Source organism: Canis lupus, chromosome 32, assembly GCF_011100685.1.
Source record: "Canis lupus familiaris isolate Mischka breed German Shepherd chromosome 32, alternate assembly UU_Cfam_GSD_1.0, whole genome shotgun sequence".
Lineage (NCBI taxonomy): Eukaryota > Metazoa > Chordata > Mammalia > Carnivora > Canidae > Canis > Canis lupus.
In genome coordinates, this window is record NC_049253.1 from 33,837,190 (window position 1) to 33,855,141 (window position 17,952).

The window sequence follows — 17,952 nt, forward strand, 5'->3', positions numbered from 1 at the left end:
CACCCATGAAAACCCATTCCTAACATTATGCTGATTAGGAAATCTCTGGCAATGAAGGGAGAAAAAAATGACTGAAGACCTTTTAGTCATCACCTCTAGTGCATGACTTTTCTAATAAAATTTAATTCATCATCTCCAGACTGTGGATTTCTGATTAGGGCAGCATCCTGCCCCAAGAGTGAAACTGTAACTGACACACACTCTATCCTAGAGAATATTAAAGTATAGATACCATAGCATGGGCCTTATAGAGTGCTTTGGTGGAAAAACATGGGAAGCCTTCAGCCGAGTATAGGAAATTAGGACCTTGAGGATTCAGTTCATTGCTTCTGGGAATAGTAACATTGTACTCAGTTTAACTGTTTCTAAAACTAATCTAAGGGGGCGCTTGGGTGGCTCAGTTGTTTGAGCATGTAACTCTTGATTTCTGTTCAGGTCATGATCTCAGGGTCACAAGATCAAGCCCTGTGTCTGGCTCTGTGTATTTTTATTATCTATTTTCAAACATACACAAAAGTAGAAGCTCGACCCATCATCTGGCTTCAGTGATTATTAATATTATGACCAAACTGCTTAATTTTCACTTTTCTCCTCTACTCTCCACCCTGCTGCCTAATTTTAAAGTAAGTCTCAGATATCGTGCCATTTCATCTGTAAATACTTCAGTGTATATTTCTAACAACAGATACGATTTTCCTGTTAGCATAAGCATAATACTATTAATACACCTAAAAAGTGAACAGTTCCTCAATATTCAGTCAGTGTTCAGATTTCTCAGAATCATAAATGTCTGTCATTGGTTTGTTTGATTCAGGATTCAGACAAGGCCTACAGATTACATTTGGTTGGTATGTACCTTGGGTCCTGTGTTTCTTGTGGTAGACCCAAGCGGGGTTTCCTAGTATCAACACTATTGGCCATTTGGACTGGATAGTTATTTGCAATAGGGGACTGCCCTATGCATTGTAGGCTATCTTAGCAGCATCCTCCACCTCTACCTGCTAGATGCCAATAGCACCAGCCCCCCTGAGTGACAACCAGAAATGTCTCCAAACATTGCCTAATGTTCTCTTCATGTAAAATTGCCCCAGTTAGGAGCCACTGATCTAGCATTCATGTTTAACTTTCTGGCAAAAATATTTCACAGTCGAAATTGTATATTCGTTATTGCATCACATCACAAAACATACAATAATTGGTTATCTCTCTTTTTGATTAGTGGGTCTATGTGTTGTTCACCTGATTTATCCATGCTAAAGTTTCTCATTTATTTTTCACCCAAGAATTTTCATGGCCATTGATGATCATTACCTATATCCATTGTTTTATTGGGGATTGCAAAATGGGGATTTTACAGTTTTATCATTCTCTTTACATTTATTATTAGCTGAAGAAGAATGTTTCCTTCAATGACAACATGTTTCCCTCATGACAATGTTTCCCTCTACTGACAACACTTCTGAAACCAAATGTGTGGGTTTTCCACCTAGCAATTCTCCACCAATAGGTTAAGGGTGCAGTCTCACAAGACTGCCGCCTACTTCCAATGCCAGTCACAAGTCCCATGTTGTCACCTGTACTTCTGACCAACCAGCTATAAATTGGAGGTTCCCGTGGCCCCCCTCCTTGGGTTCAGTAACTTGCTAGAGCAGTGCACAGAACACTTTACGTACTAAATTACCAGTTTATTATAAAAAGTACACTCAGAAACAGCCAAATGAAGAGATACATAGGGCAGGGTATTGGGAAGAGAAGAGCTTCCATACTCTCCAGGCATGCCACTGTCCCAGCATGTCAATGCGTTCACCTGCCTGAGAGCTCTTCAAACCCTGTTGTTTAGGGTTTTTAATGGAGTTTCCTTTACATTGATTAAATGATTGGCCATTTGTGATTGGGCTTAACCTTAGCCCCTCTCCCCTTGCAGGTGTGTAGCTAGGCTGAAAGTTCAAATCCTCTAATTACATGGTTGATTCCTTTGCCAACCTCCAAGAGTCACCATTACCATAAAATCAGGTGTGGTTAAAAGGGGCTCATTGTGAATAACAGAAGATGTTCCTTTTTCTGTTTATCACTGAGAAAATTATAAGAGTTTTAGATGCTCTGTGCCAGGAACTGAGGATGAAGATCAATTATATATTTCTCATTTTTTTTTTTACAACATTATGCTCTACCTCCTGGTCTTTGGACACATATCCCTTACAGTAAAGTGCTCATAAAAGTCAAAATGCTCATTACTAGAATCCATTTAATCATTAATAATTATCCAGTCCATCATCATATTGTATGAAAATGTCTCTGAGGGAGAAGCCACTTAGGTTTGTGGGCTTTCATTCAGTCTTGTCAGGTTCCAAAAGTGGGAGTGGTCTCAGCAATATGTTCTTCATTTGCTTTTTTTCACTTAACAATGTATCTTGAGGAATACTCCAAATTAGTATTTGATTTGGAGTATCAATAGCAGCATTATGGATCAGATAATTCTTTGTTTCTTTTGGGGGGCAGTTCTTTTTTTTAAGATTTTATTTATTTATTTATGAGACAGAGAGAGAGAGAGAGAGAGAGGCAGAGACACAGGCAGAGGGAGAAGCAGGCTCCCCACAAGGAGCCGGATGAGGGACTCGATCCCGGGATCAGGACCTGAGCTGAAGGCAGATGCTCAACTGCTGAGCCATCCAGGCGTCCCTTGGGGGGCAGTTCTACGTATTCTATGTGTTATACGTATTATAGGCTGTTTGGTATCCCTGGCCTCTACTCACCTGATGCCAGTAGCAACTCTGCCATTAGATAATCGAAAATGTCTCTAGACGTTGTCAGATATCCCCTGGAGGGGCAAAATCATCCCTAGCTGAGAACCAGTGCTTTTTAATGATATCGAGAGCTTTCTAATTTCTTTTTATGACAGCACCATACTCCATTTTGTGAATGTACCAGAGTGTGTTCAAGCAGTATCCTATGGTTAAGCACTTATGTTGTTTCTAGTCTTTCACTATTATGAAATGTGCTACAGTGAATAGTGTTATGCCTACATCATATCATGTTTTTGCTAGTGTATTTTTGATAGGATTCCTAGAAGTGGGATTGTTAAGTCAACGGGTTAAATGTGTGCATGTAATCTATCTAGATACTGCTCAAATTCCCTTCCTTAGGAATTCTACTATTTTTCATTTCCTACAGCAAGGTATGGCAGTGCATATTTTCCCATTTGGAAAAGAGGATGTTACATATTTGGGATTTTGTTCAGATGTTTAAGAGAAATTTGCTTTTTTTTCTCTAAATGTTATCATTTGCTCATTTTTCTATGGATATTTCCATCCTCTAGGATCATTCAGACCTCTGTATATATTTGAAATAGTAACACTTTCTAAGTATTATAAGTTGCAAATATGCCTCCTCCCTCAATTTGTGTTTGTCCTTTGATTTTGCTTATGTTATTTTTTTCATGCAAAATTTTTTATTTTCATGCGGTCAGATTTATCCTTTTTTATTTATTGCTTCTAGATTTTAAGCTGAAGAAAAGTTTTCTCCATTTTCAGATTATAAAAGAATGACCTATATTTTCTCCTAATATGTCTGTGTCCAACATTTAGATCCATCTGGAATTTATTCTGGTGTACAATATGAGGAATAGTTTTAGTTTTATATTTTTCTATATTGCTGATAAGCTACCAACTAGATAGTCCATTTCTTCCATACTGATTTGAAATTGTGCCTTTATCACATCCTATGCTTCCATATTTAGTTTGGTGTATTTTTCAATTTTTCATTTCTTTTTCTATTGGCCTATCAATTCATGTGCATACACTGAAGGCTTTATAATGTGTTTTAATACCTGGTAGGGCTGTCCTTCCCGCCCTACTGTTTTGTTGTTGTTGTTTTGTTAAATTCACAAAATCACTTAGGGAGAACTGACATTTTTATGGTGTTGAGTTTATTTATCCAAAACCATGGCATGTCTTTCCATTTGTTCAAGCCCACTTCTGTGTCTTTCAGGAGTGTTTTATAGTCTATAAACAGTTTGGCCACCATACAGTGTAAAGAGTAAGGCTGTCCTTCTCCCATTTCACACACAACTTCCAGGGCACATACATGTTTTGAGACTGATCCTTTCATTTTTGTTGCCACAATCATTTAAACCTGATTTCACCTTTCTGAAAATTTGGGAGGTAGGGAGAAGAATTGCACATAGAATATGGGCTTTGGAGTTAGATTGCCTTTGGTTTGAATTTGGCTCTATCATTCCTCAGCTCTGTGATTGTGAACAAGTCTTTACTGGCAAAATAGAGACTTTTACCTTTTACAGTGATAAAGATTGAAAGAGATAACATATACAAAGTGGCTAGCAGCGTATCTGGCATGAGTAAGAGCTCAATTTCAGTGGTCGCTGATACTTGGCGGGGTGGGGGGCACTTAATTTTCCCAGTAATTATCCTGGTCATAAACAATTTTCCAGTATGGAATTGAAAACTGTATCACCGGCCTTCTATGTGTTTGAAAAATAGGTGTCTCCTCCATTACATATACATTAAACAAAAAATCCATCCATCTTCTGTCTGTTAATTTCATTGGTGCTTGGCAATAACATGCTGTTTGGAGCTTTTCCTCTTTTCCCATGAGTTGGCATTTTTTAGACTTTATATTTTGTCTCATTTTTACAAAATGCTGGAATAACCTGCAAGTCGTGGTAGAAGTTTCGCTCATCTGAACAGTGATGGATCATCTTTTCTAGGAAGCCATCAATCAACAGTGGTTAACTAGAATATGGAGTGGGGCAGGAGGGGGAGGGGGCCCGAAGGTCACTTTACTTGGTTCACTGACTACTTGCTGTGAACCCTTTTGATTGATGTTGTAGAAATTTCTGCTGATCACATCACTATTTCAGGACAGCGTTGACTCGCTTTCCTTGAGCAGATTTCTGATTTTAGTTGAGAATCAGCATTCTAAACTTCTGAAATTTCATGCAGATGGCAACATTAATTGAGCACCCACTGTCTACTGAGCATTATACAACAGAGTTAAAAATCAGTAGAAGGCCCAGTGGTAGCCTATCCCAGACTGGGTATCTGTGTTAGGCTCGGCCACGTTCTTAGGACATGTGCCTGACTGGTCCACTTAGAGATTCAGGGAAGGTGGGCTGGTGAATGCTCATATAATATCATATTAATAGTAATAGCACCTATATTTATTTAGTGCTTTTAATGCTTCAGAGTGTTTTCTCCTGTTTTACCACACAAGTATAAATGCTGCCCTTTTTCCTGTGAGGAGAATGCTAATGGCTTTCCATTAACTCTTGTCCCTGGCCTTGTTTTCCCAGAAGTGTTTATGGACTTGGGTTGATTAGACCACAGTTTTTGGTCTTCTGGTAAGCCACAGGAGTTAGAAGTGTCAGAGTGAAACCATGTACTGTTTATATACACACTTCTATGAGATATGCACACACACACTCATTTACTTCTTCAACTAAAAAATCGTATTGTGCACCCATTTGGTAGCGGTCCCTGCTTTGGTGCCATAGATATACAAATATCTCTATGTAAAAGATGTATCTATATGTTTATTATGCCATAATATCCCCTCTTATCCAGAGGTCAGACTGATGGTAGCCTCAGCCATTCAGAACATAGGTTGGAAAAAGGCAACGAGAAAGGCTTGAAGCTGCAAACTGGTGAGTACTTTATTCCGTATGAAAGACAGAATTGCCCTCAGGCAGTCGCTCAGAACAACTGTGTGTGTAAGGCAGCAGATGATAGCAGCAGGACTCACTGACCTCATGAGAAATGATAGCTGACAGCAGAGGGAGGAAACAGAAGAACTCTAGAAAGCAGAATAATTTCTTTTGAATTCTCCCTAGTTCTTTGGCACAATGGTCTGAGGCTGTTTAGTTTGGGAGGAAGCAACCACAGGATCACATAACTTAACGTTTGAGGACAGTGCTGCATTAAATAGCACCATACATGATGTTCATAATGCTACTAGTTCATATTTGCATAGCTTTTTTTAAAAAATAGTTTTTATTTATTTATTAGAGAGAGAGAGAGAGAGAGAGAGAGCACGAGCAGGGGGAGGGGCAGAGGGAAAGGGAGAGGGGGAAGCAGACTCCCTGCTGAGCATGGTGCCCTACTTGGGGCTCCATCCCAGGACCCTGAGCTCATGACCTGAGCCAAAGGCAGACGCTTAACTGATTGAGCCACCCAGGCACCCCTAATCTGTCTCTTTTTATTAGAAATTTAATAGATTCTAGTTTTTGTTTTTGACTAATTACCAATGGCAATATGAATACCCTGGTACGTGCATCCTACAACAAGCAATATTTTTGGATATCCTTGCTAGAAGTGGATTTTTTAGTACTTAAAATGATGTACTTTTTGAAGATTTTTAAAGCACATATTTATAAATTAACTTCCAGAAAGATTAGGGCACTTTTAATCTCCTACCAGCTGTGAATGGGAGTTCCCAATTCCCTGAGCCCTTGCCAACATTGGTTCTTACATATTTAAAAAAGCTTTGCTAACTTGATAGTTAAAATGGTATTTAATAGTCTTAATATGATTTCCTGTGATTACTAGAGAGGTTGAACATTTGTTTATGTGTTATCATCTATTTACATGTATTCCTCTAGTGAAATCATACCTTTAGCCTATTTTTTCTATTGGGTTGTTAGACTTCTTTAAAAATTGATTTGTAGTAGCCCTTTACATATTCAGGATAAAATTACTCCTCTTTTATATATATCAGAAATATTTGTATCAAATTGCTGTTTGCCTTTTATATTTCATCTTTTATTTCCTAAAGAGTTTAAAATTTTTCTTTCATCGAAATTTCAATCTTTTTAAAAATGGGTGTTTGCTCTTGAGGGCATGGTTAGAAAAGTCTTTCATCTGATATTATATAAATATTTAATTATATTTTCCTGTGCTTTTCAAGTTTCATTCCAAATATTTACACTTTAATCCCATTAGGAATTTCTTTCATTATTGTGGAGAGATGAAACCTGGAGTGATGTTCAAAATATTTAACAACCATTATGCTGTGGATGTGGACCAATCAAAATGAATGCCAATTATAAAAACTGGGTATGGCCAGATTGATAGTTCTTGCTGAATATCAGCTCTCGATGAAACAGATTTTTTCCCCTACACAGTCAGCTATTACCTTGACACACTCCTCATTGGTTTAAAATGACTTCTTTATTCAGTATTAATTATTTTTTATGGGGCGCCTGGGTGGTTCAGTGGTTGAGCGTCTGCCTTTGACTCAGGGGGTGATCCCACGTCCCCGCAGGGAGCCTGCTTCTCCGTCTGCCTATGTCTCTGCCTCTCTCTGTGTCTCTCATGAATAAATAAATAAAATCTTAAAATCTTAAAATAAATAAATAAATAAATAAATAAATAAATAAATAAATAAATAAATAAATATTTTACATATTTGGACTGTTTCTGAAATTCGCCATTGACTCCCGATGATATGACACCCTAACTCTCCCTATTCCTAGTAAGGCAGTAAATTCAACACTGTTTTGATTACTGTAGCTTCAGAAAACATTTGGCTATCTCGCAGAACTATTCTTTAACTTCCTTTTCAAATCACTGTGACTGGCAGACAAGGAAAAGGTGTCACTACAGTGACACTTGATCATCAGGAGATAACAGGGCTGCTTTAACTCAGTGGAGGCAGGAAAGAATGTTTCTCTCTCAAGTGTTCCATTGGGACATCTTTTGATGCTCCCATCCTCAATTTCAAAAAAAAAAAAAATATGCAAAGGAAAAAACTGTATGGGGAAATCTAAAATATATGTTGTAGTAAAAATAGATCAGATTTACCTAGTTTCAAACCAGAGTGCTATACTGATCTCTTCGAAACAGAGCCTATGAAGGAATAATACAGAAATGACTGAAAAATTAAAATTATTTCAGAAAAGAGCATTAGTAGACAATAATTCCATACAACTTCGTTTTGAGTTGTAGTGCTTATGTAATTTTCCTTAGGAGATTGTTTCTAATATGTCAACCATTCTTAATATATGGAACATTTTGTTGGTTTTCCGTTTTCCTCTTTTAGGTTACTGCTATTTTTCTTGATCTAATTCCCTTTTAATTATATTAAATAATTTCTCTCATTTCCTTTTAAAAGTTATTTTGTTTTATCCATTACTTAGATACTACCTATTTCCTGAGTGTATGTGTGCCTTCATGCTTATATGTTTTTACATGTGCTGCATTAGTAAAATGGTGGTGCTGCTTGCTATTATCTTGAAATGTCTCTTTACTTTTCTTGGTCAGTAATGTTTAATGCATATGTGAGATTGTTGAAGTAATAATTATTTATAAGACTTAATGTGATTGTTATTTCTGTCATGAATGTAAATAATGGTGTATCTCAATTTGGATGTAATCTTATGTAACTTTTGTTTGATAAAATATAATCTGTGTAAGTGATAAATTATTGTTCACATTCTTCATTGGTGGGCATTTATAATTTTTCAAAATAGTTGTGACAGTTTTACATTTTGTTTTATTGGATAACCTGTATAATGAGCTTGTTTATTTGAAGAAGGCAACATTATTTTACAGTTTTAAGGAAAATAGTATTATGAGACTTAGCAGCAATACAAATATGTTAACAAGTATTACTGAAGTTGTTACTTCTGGGTTGTGGGAAGTTTTGTTTTTCTCTGTTTGCTTACCTATATTTAAACATTTATTTTTAAATAACCATCTATCACGTTGTTTAAAAAATTAACAATTTAAACATTGTGTGTTTTTCCACAGAGTTCTGAGGAGACCCATAATAAAACAGACAAAGAAGGAAGTGTGGGGTAGAGGACTGTGGTTTGCAATTTGCAATTCTGTTCCTCCACTGGTTCTTAAGGGAGTTGGGCAAAAATAATTTATATGTTCTTCACATCTTTGAGGAATGCATTATTTAACCAGGTGAATAATATTTAATTTTTTAATATTTATGGCCTTTTATATGAAAAAGAAATGAGAGTGCTGGAGACTTTCTACTTGCAATAGTCTTTTCAGTTATCCCTGACCATTAGTATTTGCAGTCTGAAATGAATATACTACGCATCCATACAAGTTTGCTGGGGCTGCCATAATGAATACACAGACTGGGTGGTTCAAACAATAGATTTATTTTCTCACAGTTCTGGAGGTTATAAGTCTCAAACCAAGGTGTCAGGAGAGTGGGCTCCTTCTGAGGACCATCTTCTCCTTGTGTCTTCACATATTCTTCCCTTTGCTCAAATTTCCTCTTCTTATAAGGACACTGGTCATATTAGATCAGGGCTCACCCTAATGACTTCATTTTATCTTAATTACCTTTGTAAAGATCCTCTTGATATGGAGTCACATTCTCAGATACAGGGGAATTCTTTAACACGTGACTTTTTTGTGGGGGACACAGTTCAGTTCATAAGGGCAAAAGTATGCCTATTTTATTCAGATACTCTTTGGTTCTATAACCACACAGTAGCTCATGTAAGTGGTATTTAACTTCTGAGTTAAAGACTCCTTTGAGGATGAAAAGTAGGGGCCCTCTCCCAGAGAAATGCATATATACACTCAATTTCACATTAACTACCTCCTCATCCTAGGGAACCCCTAGGCTCTAGAATCCTTGGTCCAGATTCTATTAAAACTACACAATGTTAGGGAATTCAGTGATCAAATCCATCAGACTAGTTGTTTGAAAGTCACAAAACTTAGGAAGGTTTGCCAGTACTAATTACAATTTTAGATCTTTCACCTAAATGTTTATAATCCATTGGCTATAAACTTGGCAGTGCAAGAAACTGAAAGAAGCTCTGTAAAATTTTCACTATAGCAACGTCAACTCCCAAGTGCATGCTGGGAACTCTCCTGAAAAACAGGGGCAGTTCTCTTAATTTCCAAAGAGGTCTCTGATACCAGATTTTAAGCACAGATCCATAGAAAGAGAGGTCTGGTGTACAGAGCTTTCTATAGAATGCATGGACTTGAATGAATGTTTAGACCTGGTGCAGAGAATAGTTTGATGATGCTGTTTTGTTCTGGTACATTATCTAAATAAATAAATAAATAGATAATTAAATAAATCTGAGGTCAGTTGCTAGTTTTTGTGTTGTTAGCATGGCACTTTGTCAGGGTTTGTGTCAGGAAGAAAACTGGTATCTAAGTTCATTCTATTTCTGAAATTTTAAATAGTTCTTTCTAGCTTTTGCTTTATAGTTCATTTTAACTCCATTATCAAAACAAAATTCCAAATGCTTATTCAAGAAAATAGAGAAACTAGGAATCACATAAAATTCCACATTATATAACTACACTACAACTCTGTACACAAGCCAAAAATATAGTGAAGGAAAAAAGTGTACTTATGTATCAAAAATTCTCTAATTAAATTATAAAATTTTACTGTTCCTGTAGTTTCTCATAAGTGCATTTTTTTCTTTGTCCTTTTATTCATTTGAAAAATTTTGCAGTTTTGAATCTATATTGTTACAAGTATGTTTTTATTGGAAATTAACTGGCATGCTAAAAATTATTAACAAAATCTAATTTTACTTAAAACATTGATTCCATAATATGAATAAGCTGTTACTATATTAAACAAGCTTATTTATTATTATTTTTAAAACAAACTTGTTAAAGAATGAAATTTAGAGATCCTATACTTTGATAAGTTAAAGATCAATATTAATATTTTTATTTCCTTTCCCAAATATGAAAGCTCTTTTGATGTACCATTTTGTTTTATATTACTCACTTGACTTCCAGTTGTCTGTGCTACTTAGGTAGGGAAAATCATGAATATACTAAACTAATGTTTGTTTTTTTCAAAAAGGCTCTTGAGGAAAGATTTATGGATTAGATAGCTATCGTATGAAATAAATCTCATAGCAGATACTCAAAAATGGTTTAAATTACTTGTAAACAATGATCAACTTTTGACTTCAGTAATAGTGATAGAATTTACAGTTTTGGCCACAGATGGCAAGAATTCCTTAGAAATGATTTTTTTAAAAACCCAACTCAGATTTTATTCAGATCTCATCAGGTTTTCCACAAATTTTTTTCTGTTCTAGAATATCACACTGTGTTTAGAATAAGTTTTATTTTATCAAGTGATTTCTGTTCTTCCCATATTCTTTTTTTTTAAAAGATTTTATTTATTTATTCATGAAAGACACACAGAGAGAGAGAGAGAGAGAGAGGCAGAGACACAGGCAGAGGGAGAAGCAGGCTTCATGCAGAAAGCCCGATGTGGGACTCGATCCTGGGTCTCCAGGATCAGGCCCTGGGCTGAAGGCAATGCTGAACCTCTGAGCCACCCAGGCTGCCCTGTTCTTCCCCTATTCTATAATAATTTCTGAACAGTAGAAATTCTGACCATTCTCTGTGTGTGTGTTTATATATGTTTTTTGTCCTCTATAGCAGAATAGCAAAAGCAATCTTATGTGATTTGGTATCAAATTGACCTGAGTTTTAATCCTAATTTTGCTACTTAATTTTGGGGCATTGGTGGCATCAGCTAAACTGTCTAAACTTCATCCATAAAATAGAAATAATAATAACAATAAACCTATCTCACTGAGCCGGTAAGACTACATGTGAATATACAACGAACCATAGTACTAATTGTTGGTATTTTTATTACTTACCATCTAACAAAGATACTGAAGAAAGAATTATCTGGAGAGCAGATGGCCAAAGATGATTTTTAAAAATGCGAGGAGGGGGGAGTGGCACAGAAAATCACAACTTGACAAATCAACTCTGAAATAATCAAGAATCAATTGTTTCAGTAAAATTAAGAAGCTTTTCTATTTCTTGCCAGCATATTTATATCAAAATGTGTAACATGGGGCCAGTTTTGTTACTTGGCATGTTCCTGGCCATTTGTAAAGAAAATGTTCAACAGCTGTTGATCTGGGAGGCAGATGGATGGATGACATTTATGAATTGTATTTTTCAGATGGAGAAACTGAGGCAGCACGTGGTTAATTGTTTTTCCCCACCTTCCACATGTATGAAACATCAAATTTGAAATTACCATTTATGAATATCTTCTGCCTTCCAGCTCTGTGCTGCAGAAAGAAATTGCCAGTGGATGAGATGGTAAAAATGGGGGGCTTTCTCTAAGGGAGGCCAGCTGAAGAGTCGTGCTTTTGTGTATGGTACAGATGGCCAACTGGTAGTGCTTACCCGGGCTTCCCTCCCCTGCAGCCACCCACCCTCAAGTGACAGCTTTTTGCATCTTCTTGTCTAATTAAACCACCAACAGAGAATGCCAGTTATCTGCTTGCATGACACCTCTGAATATTAAGTAGCTTTTGTAATTAATTATTTTTTGAAAGGCTTGATTCTCCATAATTAAATAAACCTTTGTGAATTAATAATAGGTTAGCATGGTATATGAACTAAAAACACCATGAGCAACAACTTGGCAGTGAGGGAAGAGGTTTGCATCTAATACAGGGTGTCTGTTGATCAATCCTTGATGATCTGAATGCTCCCGGTACCAACATCATGATGTGTTTCTTCTTTCCTCTATATTCTTGTGCACCCAAGTGGAACCAATTGTTCCTGCACAGAGTAAGATATAAAAATGCAGATTCGCGTAAATAACTTATTGCCCAACAAGGCAGTCTGTGTTGTACACGAAAATATGCCACAAGCAGCTGTCTGCCTCATATTGCCCTCTGGGTTATGACTGTGATGCTGTTTGGTAACTTTTGTGTCCTTTTGTGCTGGAGGCGACACTGAGACCCGGTAATGGATGCTGGCAAGATCTTGAGAGCAAGGGCGTGGAAAGAATGCCTTTAATCAAGGTCAGGTTCTTCCGTGATAAGCTGGTGGGGTGTGACAGAGCTGGCCCACCCCTGAGGACAATCCAGTATGCCCCCATGTCTAGCTGGGGAGTCTGCTCTTTTGCCCTTGAGAAGCCAGGCAGCTGGGGAAGCAGGAGACCCGTTGCTGGGTGATATCCTGCCTCCCGGGGCTGGCATCATGATTTGCTTGTGCCGTGGAGGCTGTTTAATCTAAGTCAGTAGGCTAGGTCTAGGCTGGCTGCCGAAACTGGATTGGACAGGTGTTTGGCCAGGAGCAATAGTGGGAAAGGATGACGGGCAGAGTTAGGTGAGCAAAAGTGGCCCTGCTCTTTCCTTCCTCCTTCTTTCCCTGTCCCTGTCTTTCCCTTTGTCTGCTTGTCCTGCTTGCACACTTTTGTTGCCGTGGTTGGCACAGCTATTGCCTTGCTTAGATTTCGGCTAATGAGTAACAAGATCATGCCTTAGCATTATAAAATTTCAGATCTGGAAGGTTGTCTTGGGGGTTCTGGACCTACCATGGAGAGTCGTGAATCTAAAAGATTCTGGAAGGCTTTCAGGGTTTCTCCTAGGGGATTGACTTTTTGTTAGATGAACCTAGGAGAGCTGTTTGGCTTAGATGTAAGGGTAGCGGTTCTAATGATAATTATCATGATCATAATTAATATACATTGTATGACGCATGCTCTATATACCTTGACTTTTGATATTTTTAATTTTTAAAAATTTTAAATACTTTTTTTTTCCCAAAGATGTATTTATTTATTTTAGAGAGAGAGAGAGAGAGAGGGAGCGAGCATGAGCAGGAGAGGCAGAGAGAAGGGGAGAAAGAATCCCAAGCAGATTCCACCCTGAGCCGGGAGCCGGAGGGGGTTGGGCGGGTTCGGGCTCCACCTTAGGACCTTGAGATCATGACCCTGAGATCACCACCTGAGCCGAAACCAAGAATCCGCTGCTCAGTCAACTGTGCCACTTAGGCACCCCTTTAGTTTTTAAAAGATGATGTAGCTGCATGGTTCACAATGCAAAAATTAAAAGAGATGGTAAAAATTTCCCCTCTTCCCTCCACTGCATTACCACCTGTCCAAAAAATAAATAACGGCTATCCATTTATTATATATCCTCCCTGAGGTTTTTACACAGAAGAAAATATGAACATATATATTCACCTCTGTCTCCTGGCATAAGCAGGAACACATTATACAGTGTTCTGCACTTCATGCGTTGTCGTTAGTTAATTTTCACACCAGTCCGACCTGGTTTCACAATTAGAATTCAGCTGTGGCTGAGTCCCTCCCACATTCCCTCCACAGCTGCAGGGAACCTCTATTCTACCTTCCGGCTCTAAGAGTTTGACTACTCCAGGTACCTACTATAAGTGGAATGGTACTATATTTGTCTTTTTTTTGTGATTGGTTTATTTCACTTAGCATAGTGTCATTAAACATGTATCTGAATTTCAGATACTTTTTTTATTTTATTTTTTTTAATTTTTATTTATTTATGATAGTCACACACACAGAGAGAGAGAGAGGCAGAGACACAGGCAGAGGGAGAAGCAGGCTCCATGCACCGGGAGCCCGACGCGGGACTTTATCCCGGGTCTCCAGGATCACGCCTTGAGCCAAAGGCAGGCGCCAAACCACTGCGCCACCCAGGGATCCCTGAATTTCAGATACTTTTTAAGACTGAATAACATTCCGTTATGTATATACCATATGGTGTTTGTTTATGTGTTTGGTGGTGGGCACCTGGGTTGCTTCTACCTTTTATCTGTTGTGAATACTGCTGCTAGGCATATAAGGGTACTGATATCTGTTTGTGAGTCTGCTTTCAGTTCCTTGGGTGAATACCCAGAAGTGGAATTGCTGGATCTTATGCAGTTCTACTTTTAATTTTTTGAGGAACTGTGCACAGAGTTTCAATTTCTCTCTATCTTTGCCCATTTATTATTGTTTTGTTTTTAAATGTGAGGTAGCATTTGTTTTATAACGTGCCATTAAACACATCCCTTAATTCTTGGATGGGGCCCACCTGCCACAGAATTTAGTTCTTCTTACCTCAGGTCCCTCTTGTAGGGGTGAGAGGAGCAACCAGCCTGGAGGCCAAGTGAAGCTGGTGGCTCACCTCAGAATACCTGGTCAGACCTCTCTACCCACCTGGGTCCTTGGTGACTTCCCTCTGTGCTTTAGGAGGACTGTATTTTCTTGCTGTTTATGGAGAAGGATTTTCTTGACCTTTGCCAAAAAGACAGGATGAGCTTCCAGAATGCCGAGAGAGCTTTCCCATTGCATAGGTTTCTCATGTATTTCGTTCTCTTTGGCTGGCTGTTCGCTTTGTTAAAGTGGGAGATCTTTTAAACCTAGTAACATTTTCATTCAATAAACCAAGTCATTGTAAGACAGGTCTGCCTTTCAGATTTACCTCAGCCTTTGTTTTTATCCTCCTGGAGAAGAAGATGGGAATGTTTCTCCCATAGTGCAATATGCAGGATGTATCATATACTATGCAGACTCCCCAGGCTAGTGATTCAGTTTGGCAGCTTAGGTGAGCCATTTTTTCCCCATCTCCCATCTTTTCCCATCTTCCAGCCTTGAGCTCTGCTCTGTGCAGGTATTTCTTGGGAATTGATTAGGCACCTTTAATCACTCAGGACCCAGGCATGGCCTCAGAGCTGCACCACAGTGAGGTATTTGTGTTCCGCTGTCACCCCTACCTCTCATGCACGGCTTAGCTGCCACTAGGAGCGAGATGGAGCACTTGTGCTTGGAGCTGTAATCCATTCTCAGACTGTCTTCTCTACATTACTGAAAATAGCCATTTGAAAAAGTGGTACTCCGGGCCCCTGGATGGCTCAGTCGGTTTGTTGTGCCCAAGATTGCGAATCCGAGAAACCACCGAGGAGCCGACACCGATGCAAACACACGAGGGTGTATTTACAAGCTTGGGCTTGGGTCCAAGTGCACCCGACACAGCGGAGCAGGGACTTGGACCCCGAGACTAAGAGGCGTAGCAGCTTTATAGGGGCCAGTGGCCCATGGGATACACAGAAAGTTGCACAGTCATGTCAGTCCACACGCAGGTGGCCGATTGAATTCCACCTTACCCTATAGCATCCACTTGAGCTGGCCTATTACTTCGGTCAGAATCGGCACGCAGTTTTGGGGGGCACAAAGCAGGGGCTACATTGTTATGAGCCGATTTCCAATTAGGGTGTGCCCAGCGGCTTGACTAGGGTGGGGCAGCGCCTTAAGCCATAAGCAGGTCATGTGGGGGTCATAGGGGAGGTGGCGGGTGTAGCACAAAATGGAATCAGTCCTGCTCTGCTTGTCCAGGGGTAGGGATTTTTGTTAAATTTCCTGGGTCCCACAGGTTAAGCATCTGCCTTTGGCTCAGGTCATGTCCAGCTCCCTGCTCAGCGGGGAGTCTGTTTCTCTCTCTCCCTCCACCCCTCCTCCTGCCCCTGCTTGTGCGCGCTCTCTCTCACTCTCTCAAATAAATAAATAAAATCTTAAAAAAATAATAAAATAGAATAAATTAAAAAGTGGTACTCTTTTTAGTGACAAAAGCAAATACATGTTCAAAGCAGAAAACTTGGAACGTGAAGAAAAACATACCACTATAAACATTGTAGTGCACAGGATTATAATACTGTTTTACACATAGCCCACCTGTTGGCTTAAAAAATTGTATAATTGTCCTACACGAACAAATGTTGTTTCACTGTATATCTTCTAGTAATAATATTCATGGCATAATATGGGATATACTATACTTCATTAAAAAATGTCTTTATTGTTGAAAATTTAGACAATATCCTTTTTGGCTGTTATAAATTTTCATGAACATCCCAGTACATATATATGTGAAAATTACACTACTTTAAATGCTATTTTTGGGAACATGTATAGGAAAGTCTATTTTATTATTGGTGACCCTGACTCCATAGGGAAGTGAGTTGACAATGTAGAGACAAATGTTGATAAAAGGGAGTGGAAAGAGAATAACCTTCCTTTTGAATTAAGCTTAAGCGTATCTGGGTACTGACAAACCAACTCCAGGGAACTCTGAACAAACTTAGCATCACTATTGCCAATTTCATTTGACAGACTTCTAAAATGTTCAGGATGCTTGTTTCTCTCTCTTCTTGCTATTTGTCATCTTGACTAGTGGAACCCTTGGCAATATCTAACAAGCAGCCATACACTCAAAACGTAGACCTAATGCCTTTTTAAAATGATTAAATATTTATTTATTTATGTATTTATGTATTTATTTATTTTTAGGGAGAGAAAGAGAGAGTGCTAGTGGAGGGACAGGGGGAGAGAAACTCCAGCAGACTCCCTGCTGAGCATAGAGCTGTTGGGGGGCTGCATCTCAGGATCCTGAGATCATGAACTGAGCCGAAATCAAGCCAAAACCTATATTTTCCTACCAATTAACTTGGAATCAAATAAATCATAAGTATAGTAAATTATATGTCATTACAAAAAGAAATATCTTCCTATAAACTTTCTTTTTTTTTATTTTAAAGATTTATTTATTTTAGAGAGAGAGTGCAGGAAGGAGAGGCAGGGGGAGAGGGAGAGAGAATCTTAAGCAGCTGCCACGCTGAGCATGGAGTCCCTGCAGGGCTCAAATTTATTACCTTGAGACCACAGCCTAAGCCAAAACGAAGAGTTGGATGCTTATCCGAATGTGCCATCTAGGCATCCCTCTAAATGTTATAAATTTTTCTTAGAGTAATCAGAGACATTCAAAGGGTTTCCACAAATTCAAGTCATATGAAGTGAGCATAAAAGCATGGCATGTATCCCACATGTGTGTAGAAAGTATATGTAGAAATTATAAAACAGTTCTACAATGTGATAAATTTAGCTCACATCTGGATCTTCAGGGCTGAAGAAACTTGAGAAAGGCCTATTTGATAGGTAAGGAAAATGGGTCCCACGATATTAAGTGACTTGTTGGAGATCACTGTGCTTACATTAATTCAACATGTAATTAATGATAGTTTTGCTTCCTTTTTTAGAACTTAGGTATAGTAAGTGGATAGTAGGGTGGGCTTCTCAGAACCCCACTTCAGGACTGAAATATTTGTCACCCAAAATACTAGGAATTTTGGCGGCAGGTAGCTCTCAGTTGAG

The 17,952-nt window shown here is 38.4% G+C and overlaps 1 long non-coding RNA gene across 2 annotated transcripts in view; it reads left to right on the plus strand.

The window, feature by feature from the left end:
- LOC102152686 overlaps positions 1-17,952 on the plus strand; it is a 153,380-nt gene that overhangs the window by 110,863 nt on the left and 24,565 nt on the right. For both annotated transcript variants that reach the window (XR_005382912.1, XR_005382911.1), the window contains exons 5-6: positions 8,763-8,924; positions 11,953-12,095. This is a non-coding gene — a long non-coding RNA (uncharacterized LOC102152686). The remainder of the gene's footprint in view (positions 1-8,762; positions 8,925-11,952; positions 12,096-17,952) is intronic.